Source organism: Canis lupus, chromosome 12, assembly GCF_048164855.1.
Source record: "Canis lupus baileyi chromosome 12, mCanLup2.hap1, whole genome shotgun sequence".
Taxonomy (NCBI): Eukaryota; Metazoa; Chordata; class Mammalia; order Carnivora; family Canidae; genus Canis; species Canis lupus.
This window is the reverse complement of record NC_132849.1, coordinates 29990632-30000197: the sequence shown is the minus strand read 5'-3', so window position 1 is coordinate 30000197 and position 9566 is coordinate 29990632.

The following is a 9566-nucleotide window of genomic DNA, read 5'->3' as shown; positions in this document are numbered from 1 at the left end:
ACTACTTTAAATATTCATTTAAACTAGCAAAAGTCCATGAATTAGGAAGACAGAGCTTATAGCCTGACCCAGTAAAAAATAATATGCAAAATAATAATTGCTATAATAATTATAACTAATAAATATTAACTTTGATTTGTCCAAAATGAATGTTATTAACTTCATTTGACAGAGCAATTAAGTACTTTACTACAGTCACACAGCTAGAAAGTAAAGGAAAACAGGCAAACCCTGTTTTTGACTCTAGAAATTCTCTTTTTAAACCTCTTTGTGTGGCTGTTTTAGTTGTTGGTCTAGGTATTACATTATGCGTATGTCACTCATCACTTGTCTACTAGTGTTGATATTTTACCTGTTTGAAGTGTAGAAACTTACCTCCCTTTAAACCCAGTTTTTGTAATTGTTTCAGAATTTCCTCTATCTGCATTTAGAACCATGTTAGATATTTCACTTTTTGCTTCAACCATCAAACATGTTATGGAAGACTCAAGAAGAAAAAAAAAGTTGTGTTTATCCATATTTTAAATTTTTATTTATTTTTCATTATTTTCTTCTTCTTCTTCTTTTTTTTTTTTTGACTTGGCTTTACACCCAACGTGGAACCCAAAGCAGGGCCTGAACTCATGACCCTCAGATCGAGACCTGAGCTGAGGTTAATAGTCAGACACTTAACCGACTGAGCCGCCCAGGCACTTCTATTTATTTTTTAAATAAACTCTACCCCCAATATAGGGCTCTAACTCATGACCCCGAGGTCAAGAGTCACACGCTCCACCAACTGAGCCAGCCAGGCACCCCTACCCGTATTTTTGTTCTTTCAGTTTTTTTTTTCCTTCTTTCCTGACCTTCCAGGAGTCTTTCTGTTACCATTTGGAGTAGGGAAACACCTAGTTCTCCAGCCTGTCCCCTTCACTGCCATACTCACCATGCTTCCGAACGCAGACTTTGCGGGTTTTCCTCCCACAGGCAGTCTGGGTGTCCTGCAGTATAACACAGCTCTGACATTGTTTACCTGATGGTAGGGTCAGGTGCTACCAGTCAAGGGCTCAGTCTCACAAGATTGCCCTTGCCCTACTTTAGATGCCAGTTGCAGATGGGTTGTCAGGTGGGCTTCTGAGTGATCAGCTATAAATCAGAGGTTCCCACAACACCTCCACCAGGTTGATTAATTTGCCAGGGAAGCTCACATAACACAGGAAAACGGTTTACTTGGTATTTACCAGTTTATCATAAAAGGATATGATAAAAGATCCAGACGAACATCCAGATGGAAGGGATGCCTAGGGCAAGGTATGTGGGAAAGGGTGCGCAGTCTCAGCACCTCCATGTGTTCACCAGCCTGAAAGCTCCCAGAACCCTGTGCTATTGGGATTTTTATGGCGGCTTTACCACATAGGCATGATCATTAGGTCCATTTCCAGCCCCCCTCCCCTCTCTGGAAAATGAGGGGAGAGGCTGAAAATTCCAAGCTTCTAATCATGACTTGGTCTTTCTGGTGACCAGACCCTAGCCAGGAGCCCATCAAGAGTCACCTCATTAAAAAAACAAACAAACAAAAAAACGAGTCACCTCATTAGAACAAAAAACATTGCTATCACCTAGGAAATTCCAAGGGATTTAATGAACTGTCAGGAACTGGAGTCAAAGACCAACTGTTAGTATAAAACATGCTGCCAGTGCTCTTATCACTTCAGAAATTACAATAGTCTTAGGATCTCTGTGCCAGGAACACATTTTATTTATTTTTACACATTTTCTGTTCTCTCTCTATATGTCTTCTATAATAAATAAGTAAATAAATCTATTATCGCACACATTTCCTTCCTGCTTCAAGAATTTCCTTTAGCTAACAAATTCTTAGTTTTCCTTCAATGAGAATGTCTTTATTTTTCATTCCTAAAGAATAATTTTGCCAGATTTGTTGCCATACTCAAACTTGTCTGTATCCTCAATGCACAGTAAGCCAATGTCTGAGACACTGGTTTTGAAGCAAAGAAAGCTTTATTATCAGATGAAAAGGCAGGGGATCATTCCCAAAGCAACCTTGCCCTGTTGAGCCTAGGGACAGCTTACATGCAGGAGAGGAGGGTAAGGAGTTTCTAGAAACCTTGAGTTGGGGTGGGGGTTGGGGAGTTTGAAACAATCTGGAAGTGAGCATTCTGGACAATGAGGTACTATTTGGGACCTGGTATGATCAGATACGTCAAGACCAACACTACCATTAATTAGGTTAGGGAATTAATTAGGCAGGGAACAAAATAATGTGGAGCTAAGTTAATAACGCAACTAAAACAACTATAGTTCTGCTTGTGCTTTCAAAGTAGGTCCTGAGGCCAGGTGTTAGTGTCAGTCTGACAGTTCTTTCTCTCAGCACTTGACTAATGTGCCACTTCTGGCCTCTCTGGTTTCTGATGACAATCTGTTTTCCTTTGAATGGTTTCCCCTTACAGACAAGGTGTTTTTCTCTCCATGCTTTCAAGAACTTTTCTTTGTCTTTAGTTTTCTGCAGTCTGATTATGATATGTCTTGGTATAGATTTCTTTCAGTTTATTTTTTTTGGGGGGAGATTGCTCACCTTGAATCTATAGGTTTATCTGTCTTTTGCCAAACTTGGAAATTTTTCTCCTATAATTTCTTCTTTTTAAATTTTCTCTTAACAGTTTAGTAATTTCTAGTTTATTCACACAGTTGTGCGATCATTGCCACAATCTAAGAACTTTTAATCACCACAAGATGCTCTATAACCATTAGCAGCACCTTCCCACACCCCCTCTCTCCAGCCTGGGGCAACCACTGATCTACTCTATGGATTTGCCTATTCTGGACATTTCACCTAGGTGCAATCACACAATATATGGTCTTTCGTAACTGGTGTTTCTGAACTGCATAATGTTTTCAAGATTCATTCATGTACATGCATCCAGTACCCCATTTCATTTTATCGCCAAAAAATTCTTCCTTGTATAGCTATACCACTTTTTTATTTATCCATTCAGCAGTTGATAGGCATTTGAGTTGTTTCTAATTTTTAGCTATTATGAATGCTACTATGAACATTTTTAAAAAGATTTTCTTTTTAAGTAAACTCTATACTCAACATGGGGCTTGAACCCACAACCCCAAGATCAAGAGTTGCATGCTTTTCTGACTGAGGCCAGCCAGGTGTCCCTGCTATGAACGTTCTTGTACAATGGAGAGGAATTTTGTGTAGGCCAATGTTTTCTTTGGGGTATATACCTAAGAGTGGAATTGCTGGTCATATCATGATTCTATGCCTAACTCTGAGGAACTGCTAAACTGTTTTCCACTATGGCTTCACCCTTTACATTCCCACCAGTGACGTATAAGTGTTTCTCTACATCTTTGCCAATATTCATCCTATCTTTGGTGATAGTTATCCTAGTAGATATAAAGTGGTATCTCATTGTGGTTTTTTTTTTAAAGATTTTATTTATTCATGAGAGACAGAGAGAGAAGCAGGCTCTATTCAGGGAGCCCGATGTGGGACTCGATTCTGAGACTCTGGATCACACCCTGGGCCAAAGGCAGGCGCTCGACTGCTGAGCCACCCAGGCATCCCCTCATTATGGTTTTGATTTGCATTTCCCTAATGGTTAAGGATGTTGAGCATCTTTTGATGAGCTTTTTGGCCATTGTTTATATTCTTTGGAGCAATGTCTATTCAGATCCTTTGTGCATTTAAAAAAATTGGGTTGGGATCCCTGGGTGGCGCAGCGGTTTGGCGCCTGCCTTTGGCCCAGGGCGTGATCCTGGAGACCCGGGATCGAATCCCACATCAGGCTCCCAGTGCATGGAGCCTGCTTCTCCCTCTGCCTGTGTCTCTGCCTCTCTCTCTCTCTCTCTGTGACTATCATAAATAAATAAAAAAAATAAATAAAAAAAAAATAAAAAAATAAAAATAAAAAAATTGGGTTATGGGGATCCCTGGGTGGCGCAGCGGTTTGGCGTCTGCCTTTGGCCCAGGGCGCGATCCTGGAGACCCGGGATCAATCCCACATCGGGCTCCCGGTGCATGGAGCCTGCTTCTCCCTCTGCCTGTGTCTCTGCCTCTCTCTCTCTCTCTCTCTCTCTGTGACTATCATAAATTAAAAAAAAAAAAAATTGGGTTAGGGACGCCTGGGTGGCTCAGCGGTTGAGTGTGTCTGCCTTTGGCTCAGGGTGTGATCCCGGAGTACCAGGATGGAGTCCCGCATCGGGCTCCCTGCATGGAGTCGGCTTGTCCCTCTGCCTGTGTCCCTCTGCCTCTCTCTCTCTCTGTGTCTCTCATGAATAAATGAAGTCGTTTAAAAATAAATAAGATAAAATAATTGGGTTATTTGTGTCTTTATTGAGTGGAATAGTTCTTTACAGAGTCTAGATACAAGCCTCCTATCAGATATATGACTTGCAAAATTTTTCTCCTGTTCCATGGGTTGTATTATTATTTTATTTCTTTGGATATTTTTTCAACTTCACCCACATACTACTGGGACATTGATGACATAAACGTTAGGTCTTTGTTATATTCCCACAAGTCTCTGAGACTCTGTTTGTTTATAGTCTGTTTGTTTACTCTCTGTTGTTCAGATTGGGTAGTTTCTATTTTTAAGTAAACCAACAATAGGAGAGGGTGGGGAAGGGTGGGAGTTACACTGACAACCACCAGGGGGCAGAGAGAACTCCCCCAAATAGTCCCTGTTCCCTTTACCCAGTGAGGCAGCACCTACTACAATGTAGAAGTTGATGATTCTAGTAGAAATGCATCTCTGCTCTCTCGAAGAAATATTTTGTAGTTAGAAATGCTTGTTTACTATGTAGATAAATCATTCCAATTTGCAATGATACAGATGGGATCCCCAGGGGAGCGGGAATATAAACACCTACTAGCAACAAGATTCAGGTTAAACTTCCAGATTTGTACTACAAATACCATCCTGAGGGACTCATATTTGCCCCTCTTCCTCTCATGAGGATATTCAAATTTCTTTCAGCTGCAGATCACTGCATTCAAACTAAGGTTCACAAACCCAAAGCATAAGTCAAGGTGGGGGAGTGGGCAGCTGCAGGAAGCACGTGGGATCTGGGGATTATAGCTCAGTCCGCCAACCTGCTGTGTGATATCAGTCATGTCGCTCAGTCACTTTATGTACCTGCAGCTCCCAGTCTCAGCTTTCTAAAAATGAGGAGTGACATGAATGCTGCTTATAAAATCTACACAGCCTGCCCGTGCAGCCCAGGGCCCGTATCAGAGGGAAGGGAACAGGTGAGCCAGGTCCACAGAGGAGAGCGGTGGCCTGTGGGCTACAACAGACAAGTGGCAGCCCTGGGAGGGGAACCCTCTATTTGGCACACTCCTGGTACCTCACCCAGGTAAGGTACCCAGGTGAGACCAGCTCCTCTCTCCAGTCCAGCGCTGCTGCTTCTAAGGCCTCCTGTTTCCAGAAAAAGGCAACACTTGCTGGCAAGTGAGAGAGCTGGACGCTGGGCAGAAAGTGCCTCCCTCTGAGCATATTTGGGAGCAATGACCAGGTGCGCCCCTGCCTTTTTCTTAGCATGAATCGGTGCTTCCAGACCTTCAGATATTTCGGTGTCGGGAGGGGGGGGGGCCTCCAAACTGAGGAACCGCAGGTGAGCACCCGCAGGGGGCCGGGAGTGGGTTAGTGCGAAGCCTCAGCGGGAGGCCGTAGGGGCCGGCGGGGTTGGGTGGCCCGCGGGGTGGGGGGTCCCGGCTCTGGGCGGGCCGCTGTGGGCGGGTGGCGCCCCAGGACGTGGGCTCCGGGCTCCCCGGGCCGTGGGACAGCCTGGCCGCGGCCTGGGAGCTGCGCAGGACGGGGCGCGCCGCCCCTGGGTCACCGCGGGCACCAGCTCCAGCCTCGGCAGTGTCCCCACCCCCTCCGGCAGGCAGGCCGCGGGCCTGCTACTTCCCCTCGGGCTGGGCCCCTGGACTCTACGTGCAGGAAGGAGACTTTGTTCTTTTCACCAGGAAGGCCCCCGTCCCGTGCCCACCCCCGCCCCCGCCCTGGTAGTTTAGGGACTGTTCTGTGCCCATCTAGACGCCCCCGCCGCGCACCACGCCTTGAACGGGGGAGTGAGGCAGGAAGCCTCGCAGTTTCCTTTGGGAACACCACCCCCATGCCTGAACCGGGTTAGATACCAGGATTTCAAGAAAGATTGAAGCTGGGGGCACCCACATGTAGGGGGCACCCACCCCTGCCAGGGTGAGCTGCATGAGGCAGTGACTTCCAAGGGGGTGGCGTGTTGGTGAGAGGCACAGAACCTTGCTGACTGTGGCTGTTCTATGCCATCTTCAATTTGTATTTATTTATTTATTCATTCATTTATTTATTTGAGTCACACAGAGAGAGAGAGAGAGAGAGGCAGAGACATAGGCAGAGGGAGAAGCAGGCTCCATGCACCGGGAGCCTGACGTGGGATTCGATCCCGGGTCTCCAGGATCGCGCCCTGGGCCAAAGGCAGGTGCTAAACCGCTGCACCACCCAGGGATCCCCTCTATGCCATCTTCAGCAGAAGAAAACACATGAGCTTCACATTCAGGCAGAGCAGGACACAGGGATTGGGTGGCATTGGAAAGCTTCAGAAGGGTCTTTCTTTGATGTGTCTCAAAGAGAGACCCTACAGACTAAAGAGCAGAAGAGAAAAGTCTTTTCTTGTTCAAGTCATGGGAAACTGGCTTCTTCAACCCCTGTCATGTGTTCAATGAATGAATAACAAAAAGACAGCCATATGGCCTGGGGCTGCTCTAGCCTCCTCAGGCCTCAGTGTCCGCATCTATAAAGCAGGGGATGGACCAAGTAATCACTAGCTGGGGCTGAGAACTACGACCTCAGTGAGGTCACTGGAGACAGACCCTGATACTGGGGCACAATGTGACGTCACAGTCCCCTGGCACAGGAGATGGACACATCCATAGGACACTCAATCATGGCATCTGCCTGAGCAACTAGCTAGGTATAAGCCCTTAGCTTAAAAGGTTCCTCCTTGGCAGTTGGTGACTCCTTGGGAAGAAAGCTGCCCCTGCTTCCTGAGTGTCCATAGAGGGCCCACACAGCAAGGCTGTATTATTTTTGTCTCATCATGTCCCTGGAGATCAGCTCAATTCATGTCTAGTAAACATCGACCAGAAGATTCTTTAAAAAATTTTTTTAAATTTATTTATTCATGAGAGACACACACACACACAGAGGCAGAGACACAGGCAGAGGGAGAAGCAGGCGCCATGCAGGGAGCCTGACGTGGGACTCGATCCCAGGTCTCCAGGACCAGGCCCTGGGCTGAAGGCAGTGCTAAACGGCTGAGCCACCTGGGCTGCCCCGACCAGAAGATTCTTTAAGGACATTGCAAATATAACTAAATAATCAGGATAAGATTTCATCTTAAAAATGCACAAGTGTGAACCCTAATTCCATAGGGATTCAACTCACCAAAACTGATGTTAAACTCTCTTCAGAGAATGTCATCCTTGGGGCCCAGGACAGAGACCCAGCATATGTTTTCTCTGCCTCCTGAGGCCAGGACCTAGGAGAAATCTCTTGGAGCAGATGCCAGAGGACACATCAAGAGTAGGGGAGATTGCCATCAGCATGGCTTAAGGGCATTCTTCCAAGGCAAATACAAGCCCATGAGTCATGTTCTTTATGGCTCTCAGGAAACCTCTTGATGCCTCCTCTGTCTTTTCTTTAAATATAATATAGGCTCCACACCCAGCATGGAGCCAAATGAGGGACTTGAACTCAGGACCCTGAAATCAACAAGCTAAGATCAAGTCGGACACTTAATCAACTGAGCCACCCAGGTGCTTCTATCTTTTAAAAGGGCAGTTTGACCTCACTTAAGCCCTTTGCTAGTGCTGGGATCATAGCAGTCTTCAGAGGAGACCCCACAGCTGTACCCCTTCCCGATGTCACCTTGGTGAGCAGCAATCCTGCTACCTGCAGTCTCTTCCTGCCTGGATGCTGCCCTGCCCTTTCTAGAGGCCACACAGATTGTGGTGGCAATACCCTTTTGGGTTCTGGCCTTCTCCTGGGGAGCAAGGCTTTCTCTCCAACCACCAGCTGTCCTTACCTGCTGCCCTGGTGGCTTTATTCCTGTTTACCCCCAGCCTGTAGGCTGTGACCAGGCCTCTAGAGGCCCTTGCCCTCTGCTCCCCGGGTTGGATAGGGCTTCTCTCCTACCCAGAGCCATCCTGGAAGCCCTCAGACTGGCAGCCCTTACCCCAAAGCTGGTAGCCTTCAGCAGCAAGAAACCATTCCCACCACTGGGCCCATTCGGTCCCTTCTTTCCCTCTGTTGAAATAAAACCTGGAGGAGTTCCTTGTTATGTTGGAAGACAGCTTGCAAAGAAACTACTTCAAAGCACTAGAGCAGGAAAGGATTTTACAGGGGTGGGGGTGGGGCGGTGTGGAGGCACTAAGAACAAATGGCAACACTTCTAAGAATGGGAACAAGAGCAAAGTTCTAAGCATTCTGTCACAAAAGTTTTAGCAAAATAAGATGACAGGTTTCTCTGATATTGGAAAATAGAGCATTTCTATGAAACAATTCGTAAGCCACAATGGCATAATTTGAAGAAGTGATTACCATTAATTTATATGGAAAGAACTTTGAGCATTCCCAGACCCCCAAAATAATCTCTCTTAGGCTTTTCTGATACCTTAGGACATAACTTGCTAATGTATGTACAAAATAAATCAGGATAAAGCCCAGATTCCAAGCTCAGCAGCTGGAGGCTGAGATGCTGAATGTAGTTCCCAGAGAAGGAGCTGGGCGGCGCCACTCCTGCTCAGAGCACAGGCAACCTCTGTGATGGCTCACTGAAAAATAAACATTGAATGGCTATTTTTGCCTTTTTTCATAAGAGAAAAACATCTTCGGGTTTCTCACAGTTGGCTCAAATAGGTACCGATGTAGGTCTTTCGTAAAAGCAATGTGGTCTAACGCAAACTTTCAAAAAGCAGGTATACCTGTCTTGGTTGGCAAGAGCAAGATAAATGGACCCCTCAGGTTTCCTTGAGAAGGTAGGAGTGCTTATTTCTCAGAAACTGCATTTACTCAGGACTAAATAGAATTTCCCAACTGGGCCGAATGGAGTTTGGGGAAAATGTTGTGAGGACAGGGCGTTTCAAGATAGTTCGGGATAATGCAGTCTTTTACCACACACACACCCCTCAGATGTCCTGTGTGTTCTCAAGATGGTGGCATTGTCAGGGTTTTTGTGCCCTTGAGGTCACGGGAACAAAGTCTGATGTCCTCTCGGCAGGGAGCCATGGGGGAGTGTCAGTGACCATCTGATTTAAGCCGGTGAATCAGATACTTACCAGGTCACTGAATTTATAAGCTTTTTGTACCTTGGGAAGGGCCAAGAAGTTGATTAGGTAATGAGAGCTTATACATGATGACTCTGTAGCCCTTAGAGAAGCTTTCGAGGCCATTAATATATAGACTCTTGCACTCAAAGTTAGGAGGGCTGAGAAATCCCCTAGGATCTAAGAGTCAGCCCGAAACAGGGGAGGGAAGGGGGAAGGAGTCCACTTGGATGGCAGCCATAGT